The sequence below is a fragment of the Gossypium hirsutum genome, chromosome A12 (genome assembly GCF_007990345.1).
Source record: "Gossypium hirsutum isolate 1008001.06 chromosome A12, Gossypium_hirsutum_v2.1, whole genome shotgun sequence".
NCBI lineage: Eukaryota > Viridiplantae > Streptophyta > Magnoliopsida > Malvales > Malvaceae > Gossypium > Gossypium hirsutum.
In genome coordinates this window covers 74176289-74194350 of record NC_053435.1, presented here as the reverse complement: position 1 = coordinate 74194350, position 18062 = coordinate 74176289, and the positions used below count along the sequence as shown (strand labels likewise).

The following is an 18062-nucleotide window of genomic DNA, read 5'->3' as shown; positions in this document are numbered from 1 at the left end:
AAAGAACCCCAACTTGAGAAAACCCGAAAGAAAGATGGAGAGGGAGGAAGCCAAAAGAGAAAACAATGCCAAAAAGCTAGAGAATAGCAACACTACCGAAAAATCTATGCTCCCTACCCAAATTGGGCTCACAATCCCTACTACACTCCAGTTCCTTCTTTTTCTCCTAAAAATCCTCAACTGATAACCTACCTATCCACATCCCCACACAACCGAAAATCCCCCTCAAACCTCCCAAATATTTGGCCACACTCCTCACACTTCTTAACCGCTCAGTGTTTCAGTCAAACACCAACACCCACATTGTACAAGTAACAAAAATAAAAATCCCTTGCTTGCTTAAGTACTCGAACCTTAGTCTCCTAGCAACCATTAACACGCCACCACCCCCTTGACCAGTAAGCTGTTTATGTCACGGAACCTTCACTTTAAATTAAAAGCCTACTAGCTGCAACATGGGTTTATTAACTTAGAAGCGAAAATTTTGCTCAAGCCCAATCTTGAACTTATGACTTCCCAGACTCTCCCAAAGCACCAAACCACTAAGGCAACCATACATCTATGTCACTACCACACAATACAAGAAAAAAAAAATTTACACAAGGTTTTCGGGATTTGGGATGTTACAACTTGCTTCTAAAACCCAAGTTTTGCAATTTATTCAATTTGGTCCTTAATTTCCAATTGGATACCTTACACATAGAATTTCTTCATGAAAATTTAACACATGCTTATTTTCATATCCTAGACCTCATAATGATCATAAAATAATTATTTTAACATCGAATTTGGGGTCCCAAAACCACTATTCTGACTAGGCCCTAAATTGGGATGTTACACAATCAACACTAAATCAAAAATAAGATAGAAAAAATAGAAAATGCAACTAAAATGAAGAAAGAGGAAACTTGAACTGCGTTAGTTACGGTGGGTTTGTTGTATGATTCAACAAAGTTCTAGGCTTTCTAAGCCAAAATAGTTGTAACACTCCTTACCTATGTCCGACGCCAGGATAGGATTCGAGGCATTACCAGACTGAATCACAATCACACATGCATAATCGGGTCATAAAATTTCATTCAATTTAAAACATTTCATTCAAATGCATATCGTCCCTTATATGGGCTTAAGAGGCCCAAAACATACATAGGAAGTGGTTCGGGACTAAATCGGAAAACTTTGGAAACTTAGAAACTTTTCCCATAAATCAAGACCACACACTCGTGTGGATAGGGGCATACCCGTGCGAGTAGGCCGTGTGGTCACACATGCCCGTGTCCCTAACCCGTGTAACTCTCTGTCTATCTATGTATGAAAAAATGATGTCACGCGGCCAATACACACGCCCGTGTGTTTAGGCAATGTGGCGATTTAAATTCATGAAATTAAATACAGACTTCACACGGCTGGGGTACATGTATATGACCCATGGTCATGTCCTTTGCACGGCCAAGACACACGGTCGTGTCTCAGCACATGTGGTCAATTTCATGACTATTTTCCAAGCCATTTGCCACCCTCTTATTCCCACAAGCATACACACTTCATATGACACCAATTTAAGCATGTTCTTACTACTGAACATCCACAACTAAGACATTAACATGTCAACCACATACCATCATTTTCATACATACAACATCAAACTTAGTCACTCAGTAACATAACCACTTGGACACATTCAACCATCACTCATTAAGCAAATATAAACCACCTTATAAGACATTGACATACACATGAATAATAATAAGATCAACATAAGCCATCCTTCATGGCTATATATACAAATTGGAGTATCAAATCATCATAAGCCAATAAATATGGCTTAATAATATAACACATAAACAAAGTGACTTAGTCTCTATACATGCCCTAAGCTTAAGAGGTTTGTATTCACTTTTACCACATGATGATAATTTGATAGTGTGATAGCATCTTCGGTGAACTCCAACCTGAGCTAGCTTAGTGACCCTATAAGACATATGAAAAAGAGGGGGTAGGCTATATAGCTTAGTAAGTCCATCTGAAAATAATAAGCAATTTATTAACATGCTTTTACTAATTCTCACAATATGATCTCAAGGTAATACAAGCATAATTGCACTTTTTACTTGTGTTCATGTCAAGCTATTTTCTCGAGTCAGAGTCACCAAATTATTTATACCTGGAGCTATGAAACTCAGAATTAAGATCCACTAATTTTTTCAGAAACTAGACTTGCATATAATCTTACCATAAAATTTTCAGAATTTTTGGTTTAGCCAATAAGTACAGTTTATTCTTCAAAGTTACCCCTGTTTCGTTGTCTGACAGCTCCGACCCCTCTTCACTAAAAATTAATTATCTCCTCATACGGGATTTGGAAGATGTTACCGTTTGTTTATCTTAAAAATAGAATCATTAAGGATTCTAAGAATATAAATTATAACCCATAACTATTTTTTTTACAATTTTTAATGATTTTCCAAATTTAAGACAGGGTAGCCCGAAATCACTCTGACCCTGTCTCACAGCAATTCAATTATCTCATAATATGAATTCCTTTTTCGTACACCATTTCTTCTATGTGAACTAGGCTCAATAAGCTTTAATTTCATATTTTATTTACCCTTTAATTTTATTTTCACAATTTTTTGGTGGATTTTCAAAGTCAGACTGCTGTTGCTGTCCATGACTGTTTTAGCACAGATTAATTTTGTACATTCACATTTCCAAGCATATAGCTTAACATCATTTAAATGTCCAATAACTCTTATCGATCCATACATTCATAACCATTTTTAATAGGCATTTACACCGATCCTTTCCTCTTTTTATTATTCATTGAACCACAAAATTAACGGAATAAACACAGTATCTCAATTCGATTTGGCTTAAAAGTTTCACACATGATTAGCAATTAAATTTACCATATATTTATACCTCATGAACATAGACCCATTGTAACACCCCTATCCCATAGCCGTCGCCGGAATAGGATGAGGCGTTACCAGAAATTAGGAATCGGATCAGAACAGTAAAATTTTGAGCCTTTTCTTAAATAAAAGTTCATTTATATATATAACTAATAGATACAAACAAAGATCGAATTTAAAACTTATAAAAGTAAACTTCTATAAGATGCCATATTTGCATGGCTTATATACAGTAGTCAAAATATCATTCTACTTATAGTCTAACCTACACATGCCATAAGCTAAGTCCAAAACACATGATAACCACAATAGTAGATAGTGTGACGAAGTGCTGACGATCCCCGTGCTAATAGTAAGAGTCAACGATCTACAAAAATAAACAGAGAAACATAACATTCAAAGTAAGCTTTCATAAGCTTAGTAAGTCTTAAGCAATTTAAATAGTTGAACTTAAAAACAAACCAAATGTTCGAAATCACATAACACTTTCTGAGTACAATACATTTGGCCTATTATGCACAAACACATATCATTTTACTTCGTTTATACTCAAACTCATATAAACATAGTATTTACAAGCCTCCGGATTAACTTTAATTCTTTCAAATTTCACTAGTGTATCATTTCTTACCCACACTTACTTTCAACATTCATAGTTAAATGGCATATCGAAAACTATCTTGTAACTTTGCATAATAACTGAATGCACACATATACAAATATACATATGAATTTACCACATCTTTTCATATGCTTCTCATTACACATTCTTTATTCTCGTCAGATCAATCTCACATAAATAATATATATTCTCGTCAGATTAATCTCACATAAATAATATATATATCACATACCTGAATCACTTAATGTGTAATACGAGTTCAATTTATCATCTTAGCATAGGATCTCGTAGTCATATGCTTTATCGAATTCACTAGCATTTGGCCTGCGAGGTATAAAACCCGAACATAACACCAGCACAAAGCCTACGGGACTTTATACCTGGATACAATCTTAGTACAATTTATTTTATATACTTTTTTACCAACTTTGGCCTCATCAAATATCTAATAATACCCACATTTGATAATTGGTCATTCGGCCACATTATATACACATAAACATATGTACATTTCACACTTGCCCATTCGGCCACACCACATACACAAGATAATGCTTTTATCATTACTTGCTAATACATCATATACTTTGCTTTCATTTAAATAACCACTCAGCCATATGACATTTCTAAGTAACCATTGGGCCTCACTATACAAATAAGATAGCACACATTTTCATAAAGGCCCTTCAGATAACTTGCACACATTTAATATTAGCCATTTCGGCCTCACCACATATACATATCTTGTACATCAATTTCATCATATCAAAACCACTTATATATCATTTCCTAACATCACAATGCAAAATTCACATATGGTTCTAATCAATATCTCATAAGCAACTCAAACAATTTTATCAATGTTTACAACATATTCTCAAGTTTACGACAAGCTGCCTTCCTGCACAACAGTCACTAAATTATTTATATCTGGAGCTACGAAACTCCGAATTAAGTTCCATAAATTTTCCCTGAAATTAGACTCATTTATCTTTCTTCCATAAAATTTTAAAAATTTTTGGTCGAGCCATTTACTACAGTTTATTAGTTAAAGTATTCCATGTTTCAGGGTATGACTACTCTGACCCCTGTACATTACGAACCAAATTTCTCCCTGTACAGAATTCCAATGACCATGCCATTTGTTTCTCATAAAAATAGACTCAATAAGGAATCCATGCATGTAAGTTATGACTCTTAATAATTTTGTTACAATTTATGGTGAATTTATAAAATCAGAACAAGGGATCTCGAATTCATTCAGATACTGTTTTACAAGAATTCAAATATCAGACAATATAGAATTCTTTTTCTTCCCCTGTTTCTTTCATGTGAAAATAGACTCATTAAGATTTAATCCCATATTTTGTTCTGCCTCTAAATCATTTTCCACAATTTTTAGTGTATTTTCAAAGTTACACTACTGCAGTAACTCAAATCTGTCAAGGGTAAGTTACTCATTCATGATCATTGTTCACAAAATTAATACAACATCATTTCATCCATCATGGTAAGAACACATATTATGCATCATAGATCATCACATATCAAGGCATTCTCATAGGCTTAGTATACATACTTGCACAACTCGTAACATAACTCAAGTGCATACTCACCAATGACTTACCTCATTGGGACCATCATCAACTCTTTCCTTGGATTACCCGTTGAACACTTGGAATACTAATTGGATACTCGGAAAAGCCTTTGCACATAAGTGCCTCAATTGTAGCTAAAGCTACCTCATATCTCATGACATTTCAATGCTCACTCTCGAGCTAGTCATCTAGACTCATAATTCCTAGTGACATGTCACTCGTATCCTATTCTATTCCAAATGTTCAAACGGGATTTTTCCTCGTCTATTAAGGCTTTGTCTTATCATATTTCTATTAATCACATACACATTAATATTTGTACAATTCATGTAATGATAACATTTAAATACATGTATAACATGGTATTGTTTACATACAAACTTACCTCAATACCACAAAGGTAAAAAAAAGACGTAATTATCCCTTAATCGATTTCTTTCCGTTCTAGGTCCAAATCCCGATTTTCATCATCTAAAACATCACATTCAACTTATTAAAACAATGTACTGATCAAATTAGTCCATTGACACACTTGGGCTATTTTTATAATTTTGCCCCTATATTTTACCAAAATTACCAAATTACCCCTAGGCTCGTAAAATAATTTTTATCACATTTCTTTACTCCTTGAGTCTAGATGAACCATTTTCATAACTATAGCAACTCATAATTTCAACTATTTCACACATTTACAACTCATTTTACAACTTAGCAATCTAGCCCTTTTTAAGGTGTTTTCATGCAATTTCTTTCACAAAAGTTGTTTATTAGACAACTAGAACTTATAATCTTCCATAAAAGCACAACAAACAACACATTTACTCTCATGACAAAACCCTAGACTCTTCATCATTTTGCACAATAGTCCCCTCTTATGAAAGCTCATGATTTAGGGGTTACAAAAATGTAAAAATCTTCAAGAAAGACATTAAAATCACTTACTTGCTAAGCCTCAAAGTTGCTGAAAATATGAAGCTTTCAAAACCCATTTCTTGGCTGGAAAAATCGGTGGAGAGAAGATGAAAAAGGGATGATATCATCCTATTTTTATTTTATTACCTATTTGGTCAAAAGTCACCTAATATCCCAGAAATTTTGGCTTTTTTAAAATTTTTGTCTCCCCTTGGCTGGCCACACACTTAGAAAGGGTCCAATTTCCCTTTAAAGGCCTCCAATTTTAGTTCTCTAGTCTATTAACACCTTTAGGCACTAAAATACAACTTTTACCTTTTACGCGATTTAGTCTTTTTTCGAAATTGGACTAGAAATCGCTAAAATTAACTTACCAAAATTTACATGCACTTATAAAATTATATTATAATACATAAAATAATACTAAAATAATTTTCTTTGGCCTCGGAACAGTGGTCCCGAAACCACTGTTCCGACTAGGCCCAAAATCGGGCTGTTACATTTCTTCCCCCCTTTAGGGATTTTCGTCCCCGAAAATCTTAGTAGCGACTAGGTTAGTCCTCTTATTGAATTATGTCCATATAAACATTAGCTCATCAATAACAATTGTAATTCATTACTTCTTTCACATCGATCTACGAAATCACTTTCTTATCTTAAAACAAATACATAAACATTTCTACAAGTATACACATACATCTCATTTTCTTGATTTCATAAGCAATAATCACTTAATTGAATTTATACTTGCATTTCAAACACATATAAATCACATATTAACATGTATAATACATAACATCAACTCACATATTCATAACCCACATTTTCATTCATGTATAAGCTGTAACCTGGCCGAAAGTACACATATTCTCAAACATCCCAATGAATATCTTTTATAACTTTATCACATCTCAATATTGAACTTAACTCATTTCCAAAAGAAAAGTCAACTTCCACGTACCTGAACATTTAGTTCTTTTAGCACATTCAATCATAGTTAACGTTACCCGTATACAGTCGATTAGGCATAAAGCTTAATATAATACACTGGCATGAGATTTATTCTAGCGCATAACTCGTATATCCAAAATTATCAGCATTCATCAAAAATTCTTACAAACTTTCGAATGTCGAACTTAATCAAAAAAATTTCTTGAACAAGATTAACAAAATAGTATCCATTCAGCAATAGCACATATAACTTCATATACCGAGAATCTCATAGACTAAATCCATAACACATTTTCAACTAAGCACTTAAGTGTACATATAACGTAAATCCATTCCTTAACAACATATCCACCATTTTTTTTACGTATCCACTTATAACAAAATTACAGCCGAAACAATAATCAATCGTCAATTTATATCTATTAATCCCCAATTCAAACTCAAATACCGAATACCAGTATCTAATTAAAATTCAATATCTAACTTCAATTCTACTTCCTAACATCTGTCAATTTAAAGAGCATCGTACTTGTCTGAGTATGTCGTTTAATTAAAGCCATAGTCCAACCATGTTCTTACATGTTATCACATATCGAGTCGATTCCATGTCCTAGACATGGTCTTACACAACATCTCAAATCAATGCCTTCATCCCAGATGAGGTCTTACATGAATCTCATTTCACACACTTAGTGCCCACTGACCGATCTCGCACACATAGTGCTCGGTTGAAGAACTCGCACACACAGTGCCTCAATTACCGATCTCGCACACATAGTGCTCGGTTAAAGGAATTCGTACACACAGTGCCTCAATTACTGATCTCGCACACATAGTGCTCGGTTAAAGGAATTTGCACACACAGTGCCTCTAATCATTCGCACACATAATGCCCATATTCATTCGTTATTACACATTGAAATGGCTTAACCAAGTCTATAAAACATCATATATGTACACTTTAAACGTATTCTTTCATTTAACTTTGAATTCATATAGTAATGAACACTTAAACCTTGCTTGAATCACCGGCATTAAGCCTGCTAGGCACGAAGACCCGAATACACATCACCGGCACGAAGCCTGCTAGGCACGAAGGCCCGAATACATATCACCGGCACGAAGCCTGCTAGGCACGAAGGCCCCAATACACATCACCGAGTTTCATGCATATTTATTCACATTTTAATACATTTCATATAGCATATCATATTTGTAATTCACTTACTTCGTTTCAATATATACATATCATATACACCTTGACATTATATCATAGATATCATTTACATGTAGGCTCATTCCAAATACAATATTTTCTCTTCAAAGTTCTCATTCACATATTTAAAACATAACATCATTTATAACATTAACAAAGCATAAACTACACAGCAATTCCATCTCTAATAGATGACATATATATGTATATAATTTGCCCATTTACGTAAAATCCTGAACCAAAATATAACTTATCATGCATACAATATACATCACTATTATCCTAATATACTTTTCCATATTTATTTCATAACACATTCAGCAAAATTACTTTGCATTTCAATACTTCAAATGTATATCATACTTCTATTCATACCTTTCTCAATTTTGACACATCATAAGCATGTTTCAATCCTCTCAATACCATCTGCTACAGCTTGATCGGGATTGGAATTCATTATATTACGAAAAACACATTTTAACTGTCAGAAATCATCACACTATCATTTTATCACTTTATGGCATGTATAGCTAGACTCACACGTGCTACGTTAGTCCTAGAATCGACTAAACCGTAGCTCTGATACCACTAAATGTAACACCCCTATCCCATAGCCGTCGCCGGAATAGGACGAGGCGTTACCAGAAATTAGGAATCGGATCAGAACAGTAAAATTTTGAGCCTTTTCTTAAATAAAAGATCATTTATATATATAACTAATAGATACAAACAAAGATCGAATTTAAAACTTATAAAAGTAAACTTCTATAAGATGCCATATTCGCATGGCTTATATACAATAGTCAAAATATCATTCTACTTATAGTCTAACCTATACATGCCATAAGCTAAGTCCAAAACACATGATAACCACAATAGTAGATAGTGTGACGAAGTGCTGACGATCCCCGTGCTAATAGTAAGAGTCAACGATCTACAAAAATAAACAGAGAAACATAACATTCAAAGTAAGCTTTCATAAGCTTAGTAAGTCTTAAGCAATTTAAATAGTTGAACTTAAAAACAAACCAAATGTTCGAAATCACATAACACTTTCTGAGTACAATACTATTTGGCCGATTATGCACAAACACATATCATTTTACTCCGTTTATACTCAAACTCATATAAACATAGTATTTACAAGCTTCCGGATTAACTTTAATTCTTTCAAATTTCACTAGTGTATCATTTCTTACCCACACTTACTTTCAACATTCATAGTTAAATGGCATATCGAAAACTATCTTGTAACTTTGCATAATAACTGAATGCACACATATACAAATATACATATGAATTTACCACATCTTTTCATATGCTTCTCATTACACATTCTTTATTCTCGTCAGATCAATCTCACATAAATAATATATATTCTCGTCAGATTAATCTCACATAAATAATATATATCACATACCTGAATCACTTAACATGTAATACGAGTTCAATTTATCATCTTAGAATAGGATCTCGTAGTCATATGCTTTATCGAATTCACTAGCATTTGGCCTACGAGGTATAAAACCCGAACATAACACCAGCACAAAGCCTACGCGACTTTAAACCCGGATACAATCTCAGCATAATTTAATTTATATACTTTTTTACTAACTTTGGCCTCATCAAATATCTAATAATACCCACATTTGATAATTGGTCATTCGGCCACATTATATACACATAAACATATGTACATTTCACACTTGCCCATTCGGCCACACCACATACACAAGCACATATATAAGATAATGCTTTTATCATTACTTTCTAATACATCATATACTTTGCTTTCATTTAAATAACCACTCAGCCATATTACATTTCTAAGTAACCATTCGGCCTCACTATACAAATAAGATAGCAGACATTTTCATAAAGGCCCTTCAGATAACTTGCACACATTTAATATTAGCCATTTCGGCCTCACCACATATACATATCTTGTACATCAATTTCATCATATCAAAACCACTTATATATCATTTCCTAACATCACAATTCAAAATTCACATATGGTTCTAATCAATATCTTATAAGCAACTCAAACAGTTTTATCAATGTTTACAACATATTCTCAAGTTTACGACAAGCTGTCTTCCTGCACAATAGCCACTAAATTATTTATATCTGGAGCTACGAAACTCCGAATTAAGTTCCATAAATTTTCCCTGAAATTAAACTCATTTATCTTTCTTCCATAAAATTTTAAAAATTTTTGGTCGAGCCATTTAGTGCAGTTTATTAGTAAAGTATTCCATGTTTCAGGGTATGACTACTCTGACCCCTGTGCACTACGAACTGAATTTCTCCCTGTACAGAATTCCAATGACCATGCCGTTTGTTTCCTGTAAAAATAGACTTAATAAGGAACTATTCATGTAAGTTATGACTCTTAATAATTTTTTTACAATTTATGGTGAATTTATAAAATCAGAACAGGGGATCTCGAATTCATTCAGACCCTGTTTTACAAGAATTCAAATATCACACAATATAGAATTCTTTTTCTTCCCCTGTTTCTTTCATGTGAAAATAGACTCATTAAGATTTAATCCCATATTTTGTTCTGCCTCTAAATCATTTTCCACTAATTTTAGTGTATTTTCAAAGTTACACTACTGCAGTAACTCAAATCTGTCAAGGCTACGTTACTCATCCATGATCATTGTTCACAAAATTAATAGAACATCATTTCATCCATCATGGTACGAACACATATTATGCATCATAGATCATCACATATCAAGGCATTCTCATAGGCTTAGTATACATACTTGCACAACTCGTAACATAACTCAAGTGCATACTCACCAATGACTTACCTCACTGGGACCATCATCAACTCTTTCCTTGGATTACCCGTTAAACACTTGGAATACTAATTGGATACTCGGAAAAGCCTTTGCACATAAGTTCCTCAATTGTAGCTAAAGCTACCTCATATCTCATGACATTTCAATGCTCACTCTCGAGCTAGTCATCTAGACTCATAATTCTTAGTGACATGTCACTCGTATCCTATTCTATTCCAAATGTTCAAACGGGATTTTTCCTCGTCTATTAAGGCTTTGTCTTATCATATTTCTATTAATCACATACACATTAATATTTGTACAATTCATGTAATGATAACATTTAAATACATGTATAACATGGTATTGTTTACATACGAACTTACCTCAATACCACAAAGGTAAAAAAAAGACGTAATTATCCCTTAATCGATTTCTTTCCGTTCTAGGTCCAAATCCCGATTTTCATCATCTAAAACATCACATTCAACTTATTAAAACAATGTACTAATCAAATTAGTCCATTGACACACTTGGGCTATTTTTATAATTTTGCCCCTATATTTTACCAAAATTACCAAATTACCCCTAGGCTCGTAAAATAATTTTTATCACATTTCTTTACTCCTTGAGTCTAGATGAACCATTTTCATAACTATAGCAACTCATAATTTCAACTATTTCACACATTTACAACTCATTTTACAACTTAGCAATCTAGCCCTTTTTAAGGTGTTTTCATGCAATTTCTTTCACAAAAGTTTTTTATTAGACAACTAGAACTCATAATCTTCCATAAAAACACAACAAACAACACATTTAGTCTCATGACAAAACCCTAGACTCTTCATCATTTTGCACAATAGTCCCCTCTTATGAAAGCTCATGATTTAAGGGTTACAAAAATGTAAAAATCTTCAAGAAAGACATTAAAATCACTTACTTGCTAAGCCTCAAAGTTGCTGAAAATATGAAGCTTTCAAAACCCATTTCTTGGCTGGAAAAATCAGTGGAGAGAAGATGAAAAAGGGATGATATCATCCTATTTTTATTTTATTACCTATTTGGTCAAAAGTCACCTAATATCCCATAAATTTTGGCTTTTTTAAAATTTTTGTCTCCCCTTGGCTGGCCACACACTTAGAAAGGGTCCAATTGCCCTTTAAAGGCCTCCAATTTTAGTTCTCTAGTCTATTAACACCTTTAGGCACTAAAATACAACTTTTACCTTTTACGCGATTTAGTCTTTTTTCGAAATTGGACTAGAAATCGCTAAAATTAACTTACCAAAATTTACATGCACTTATAAAATTATATTATAACACATAAAATAATACTAAAATAATTTTCTCTGGCCTCGGAATAGTGGTCCCGAAACCACTGTTCTTATTAGGCCCAAAATCAGGCTGTTACACCCATAACCACAAGGAAATCACAAAATCATTCTCATAAACATGACTTACTTATCTGCATCCTTACCAAAGATGCATTTTAAACCGATTCATTTCTCATGAGTTTTGCGTACATACCTGTACTACACCGTGACATAATCATTCCTTATCACAACTTTGATATCATCTTTGAATTACCTGTTGAACCACTTGGAATACTGAAGGACGTTCGAAATCATCATGCACCAAATAGAGTGCCAAAGCCTTGTCCTAGACATGGTCTTACATGGATCCACATATCGATGCCATATCCCGGATATGGTCTTATACAAAATCTCATGTTAGTGCCGATGCCATGTCCCAGACATGATCTTACACTAGCACACATATCAGCACCGATGCCATGTCCCAGACATGGTCTTACACTGGCTCACATATCCACGCCGATGGCATGTCCCAGGCATGATCTTACATTGGCTCACATATCAACGCCGATGCCATGTCCCAGACATGGTCTTACATGGGACCTTATCTCGAAACTTTGTCGAATATCATTGAGTCATCGTGAATCCATTTCATAAAGACAAATACATATACATATACATTTCATGCAATATTCAAACATTAGACATATAATAATAACAGCATGTTGCATTATTTTCATACAAACTTACCTCGATACTAAAAATAGTGAAAATGACCTAACCGTCAAATGTGCATTTATCCCTCATTCTTGGTCCAAACCTCATTTTCTTTGATCTAAGGCATCACATTTAACTTATTTATTAGTCACATTATTCAATGTGATCCAAAAATCACATTATGGTAAATTTAAGTTTTTGTCCCTAGGATTGTAAAATAATTTTTATTCAATTTCCTCACACTTTAAGCCTAGCCGAATCATTTTCATAATTATAGCAGCCAACAATTTTCAGTAAATCACACTTTTATGACCAATTTTATAACTTTTACAAATAGGTCCTTTTATGCATTTTCACCGAAAATCACTTGGTAAAAGTCATTTCTCTAACATCAAACTTACATATTCCTCCATTAAACATCAAAATACACACATGTCACTCATGGTTAAATTTTTAAACATGAACTCTATCTCAAAATAAGGCTAGAAATAGGTAGATCATGCTTTAAGGATCTCAAAAATGTGAAAATCATTAAAAACGATGCAAGAACAGACTTACTATCGAGCTTGGAAAGCTTGAACAAAACCCTAGCCATGGCTTACATGCAAATTTGGCCAAAGGTTGAAAGATCAGCATAAATTTGGCTTTTATTTTCCCTTTTTGTTATTTTAATTACTAAATGACCAAAATGCCCCTAACTAAAAAATATTATATTTCACCCATTTCATGTCCATTTTTGTCCAAAATATTAACCAATGGTCTAATTACCATATAAGGACCTCCAATTTAAAATTTCATAACAATTGGACACCTCTAGCATGTAGAACTTAACTTTTACACTTTTTACGATTTAGGCCTTTTGAATAAATTGAGTGCCCAAACGTCAAAATTTTCAAACGAAATTTTCACGAAATAATTTCGTGAAATTGTAGACCATAAAATTATAATAAAAATAAATTTTCTTACATCGTATTTGTTGTCTCGAAACCACTATTCTGACTAGACCCTAAATTGGGATGTTACAATAGTGGAATACCTACAAAAGAAGAAAATTAATAAAAAAAGCATAAAGAAAGTAGAAATTACAAAGAAAATAGAGAAGATTGAAAGTGAGATTGAGAGAAAATAGAGAGGGGGGAGCTTTTAGGGATTTAAGTTTGAAGATTTGGGTAAGATGAAGAGAATAGGATGCTTAGGGGTGTTTGGAGGCTTAAAAGCCCTTTAAAACACACGGATCGTGATACCTAAAACTAGGTATCGCCTGACCCAACATGGATATCGTGATATTTCCTGTGTTTGGACCCTTCAAATTCCATTTTGTTTGAGGTATTTTAATATCGAGGCTTGGGTCCTACGATACCAATTTGTAAAACCAAAATTTTGACTTTTGAAACCTGATATCGTAATACGAAAAAGATTTTTGGCCTCCTATTGAACCACTCCTAGAAATCACTATAACCCCATTGGGTATCGTGATTTCATTGACCAATCCCCAAATCATTTACAAAAAAATCAAAATTATATCCTAACAAGTCAAAAAGGCAAACAACTACTAATTAAAATCCTATACTACATGCAAAAACACTTGGAGTCCATGCTCAAAACATTTAATTATTTACAAATTTTTGGGTTCCTTTGCCACATGCGGCAAATTAAAAATGCAACTTGGGGAGGTTAGACACACCCCCGAAATGATGTTTCTTTAGTATTCTCGACACTTGGATATGCCTATTGTTCAATGTGCAGCTAAAGCCTCTTAAGAATTGTAATGTGCTCCTCATCCTTGTTTGCTTTCGGATTCTCTTGCGTAGTGAACAAACACCTGAAAAACTACACTATTCCATAAAAGTTGCAAACTTGTTAACACGATAAGGTGTTTTCTCAACTACCTGACACACATACCCTTATGATGGTAACTCCTCTTTGGACTTAGGTTCGATCTCAACACATTTGAAAACTTTAGTCTATCACTCGATGTCCATAGTCAACTCACCCCTTCCTACATCCATAGTAACCCTAGACATGTCCAAGAAAGGTCTACTTAAGAGGATAGGAATTTCAGGATCCTCTTTGAAATCCAACATGATAAAGTCAATTAGAAAAATAAATTGCATAACCCTCACAAACATGTCCTCAAAGACTCCTCTAACCTCCTATAGATAGACAATGACATGAGGTTAATGCTTGCCCTTAAGTCACATAGGTCTTTCCTGAAACTAACTCTGCGTATCTCTATTGGGATGGTGAAGTCCTTGAGCTTAGGAGGAACTCTTCTAGACACAATCGCCCTACATTCCTCATTAAGTGCTATTTCTTCTCCTCTCCCTATTTTTTTCCTACGGGACATGACATCCTTAAGGAACTTGGCGTATTTGGTCATTTTCTTAAGGGTATCTAGCAAGGGGAGGTTTAAATTCAAAGCTTTAAACATATTGAGGAATTGCATGAACTCCTTACTCTCTTTTTTCTTCTACTTCTCCTCTAGACGTAAAGGAAACGGTATGGTCTTTGGACTTGGTGGTGGTGGTAGAATGGTTCTATCCTCTAGTTCAACTTGTGTAGGTTCACTTTCAGGTCCTTCCTTCTCTCCCATCCAATCTCCAACACTAAGTGTGCGGGTGCTCTCATCCTTTGCACTAGCTTCCTTCTCCCTATAATTTGGTCGAATAGGATCCTTAACCACAGCCTCAAATCTTAGGGTGATTGCCTAGGCATGTTCCTTTCCTTCCCTCTTCGGATTAGGTTTGGTATTACTAGGCATGCTAGAGGCTAAGTTGTTTTGCAACAATTGTAAGACTTGGTCTAATTGACCACAGATTTTGTGCACATCTACTTGCACCACATACAAGCCTTCCTCTACCTTATTTACCCTAATTAATAATAAAAGGTCATTACCATAGGCTGGCTTTCTCTCTTGATCTTGGGGTGCCCTAAAAGATAATGGAGGTTGGTACGGTACATTGGGTTTTGGAGGATTAAGGTTTTGGTTCCCTTGATTTATAAGTCACCCTTGGTTTCCTCCCCACCTAAGGTTTGGATGATCATGCCATCCTAGATTATAGGTGTTGGAGTAAGGGTTATACCCTCTATTCCCCTATTATTTAGCCTCTATATGGTTGTCCTTATCATTGTGTCCTGCATTAAAATAGGCTAGATTTTTTTGATTTTGGACTTGTGTCTTGGCCAAACTCATCTCCAATTGATTAAGCCTTTCGAGGACTTGTTAATACTTGTCCTCGTTACCAGTAGTGTTCACTAACGATTGTTTGTCCCGATACGTGAACCGCTCAGCCAGCCACATGTAAGAATTCATTTCCATGTCCTCGATAAGTTGGCAAGCCTGGGCATATGTCTTTGACATGAATGCTCCCACGATTGCTCTGTCATGACTAGAGCGTCAGTTTCCATTAAGCCCATTGTAAAAAGCTTAAAGTTGCAGCCAATCTTGTAAACCATGATACGGTCACTTGTGGAGCATTAGCTTAATGTGCTCCCATGCTTCGTTTAGTGACTCTCCTTCCAATTTCCAAAAAGCTGTAATATGCAGTCAAAGCTTCATTGTCTTGCTTGAGGGAAAGTACTTGGCCAAAAAGTTGCTTGCTAGCTCATCCCAAGTGTTGTGGAATCTACCAACTGTGAATTTAACCAAATAAAAGAATCATCAATTGGAGAGAATTGGAATAACCGAAGAGGATAGCTTCACTAAATACCCTATTATATTTAAAAGTATCACAAATTATTAGAATTTTCTTAAGATGTTTGCTATGAATCCTCATTTATTGACCTTCAGAATTGAAGGTATCATTTTTATCATTGACGACTTGATTTCGAAGTTATTAGCATTAGTCATTACGTGATTAATGTTACCTCGAACAACATCTAAGTTGGGCATCATGTAGTCGTGCAAAGTTCGTTGCTCCATAGGTCAGTGTGGTGGTTCTTAAATCTCTACTCGCAAATCTTTAACAGACTACTCTCTTTGTAGAGGTGGGATGTCTCTAGGATTTTATACGCTCCTCGTCTATATGACGATATGCTCTGGTTCTAGCTCAAATGGTAAGACATTGTTACTAGTCTGAGTCATACAACGCCTCCTACAAGCATAAAATAGTGAACAAAATTAACCAAAAATTACAAATGAAATAAAAGTAAATAAAAACAACATTGTATCTATAAATCCTAATTTTCCTACTTATCTCTACTTAACAAGTACACTAAAAATTACTAAATCTTGCACCATCTCCCCGAAAACAGTTCCAAAAACTTTAATCGTGTTTGCACATGCACATAAAACAAACAATTTTATAAATCAATTTTATAAGCGCATATTTACTGCAAGTGTACAAGTTAGTTATAATATTTGTAGTATTACATTGTAACATAAGAGTATTCCAAGGATTGAACAGAAAGGAGATGGCAATTGTGCAATAAATAACATACAGGATAGAGTCTAAGTGGCAGCTAATACAATTTTATAGCATAATAAATCATAACAAGGAAATTTTGCAAGAAAATTACATATGCTAATCTAGGGACTAAATTGCAAAGAGTATAATTCTAAGATATCAACCAACTAAATGAATAACAGTGGTTGGTTGATTTCAATGTGGTTCATTGGTTCCCCAAAAAGGGACTCAATTTGATCAAATTAGTAAGTGACTCCATTTTATCCTTCGATCTCAATTTTACTGACTTAGACGAATTAGTCTGATTTATCTCTGGATCTTACTGGTTAATCTGAGACTAATGAACAGGTGCACAACAATATTACCTTTCGATCTCACTTGCCTAGATATTCCCCTAGGGGCATCACTTCCGATGTTCTTAGGTCTATTCGATTTAGTCCAATTTGTTACGATTTAGTCCTTTGTCCTAAAAGTAGCTTACCCACATATCCATCACCCAACCCCTTTTAGATTTAGCTACTCATGCTGAAAATAAAAAGAATGAACATGAAAGTAAGAAACAAAGAAGCCATTAAAGCCAAGCTTAAGAAAAATAAAAAAGTTGGAAGTTTTATG

The 18062-nt window shown here is 34.2% G+C and overlaps 1 long non-coding RNA gene across 1 annotated transcript; it reads right to left on the bottom strand.

Moving 5' to 3' along the window:
- Window positions 1-3223: 3223 nt before the first annotated feature.
- LOC121210871 (uncharacterized) lies at window positions 3224-6137 on the bottom strand. Its single transcript, XR_005906139.1, has 3 exons — window positions 6078-6137; window positions 3770-3861; window positions 3224-3282 (listed from the first exon to the last, which is right to left on the bottom strand). It is a non-coding gene; the product is annotated as an uncharacterized lncRNA (long non-coding RNA).
- Between the last annotated feature and the right edge of the window lie 11925 nt (window positions 6138-18062).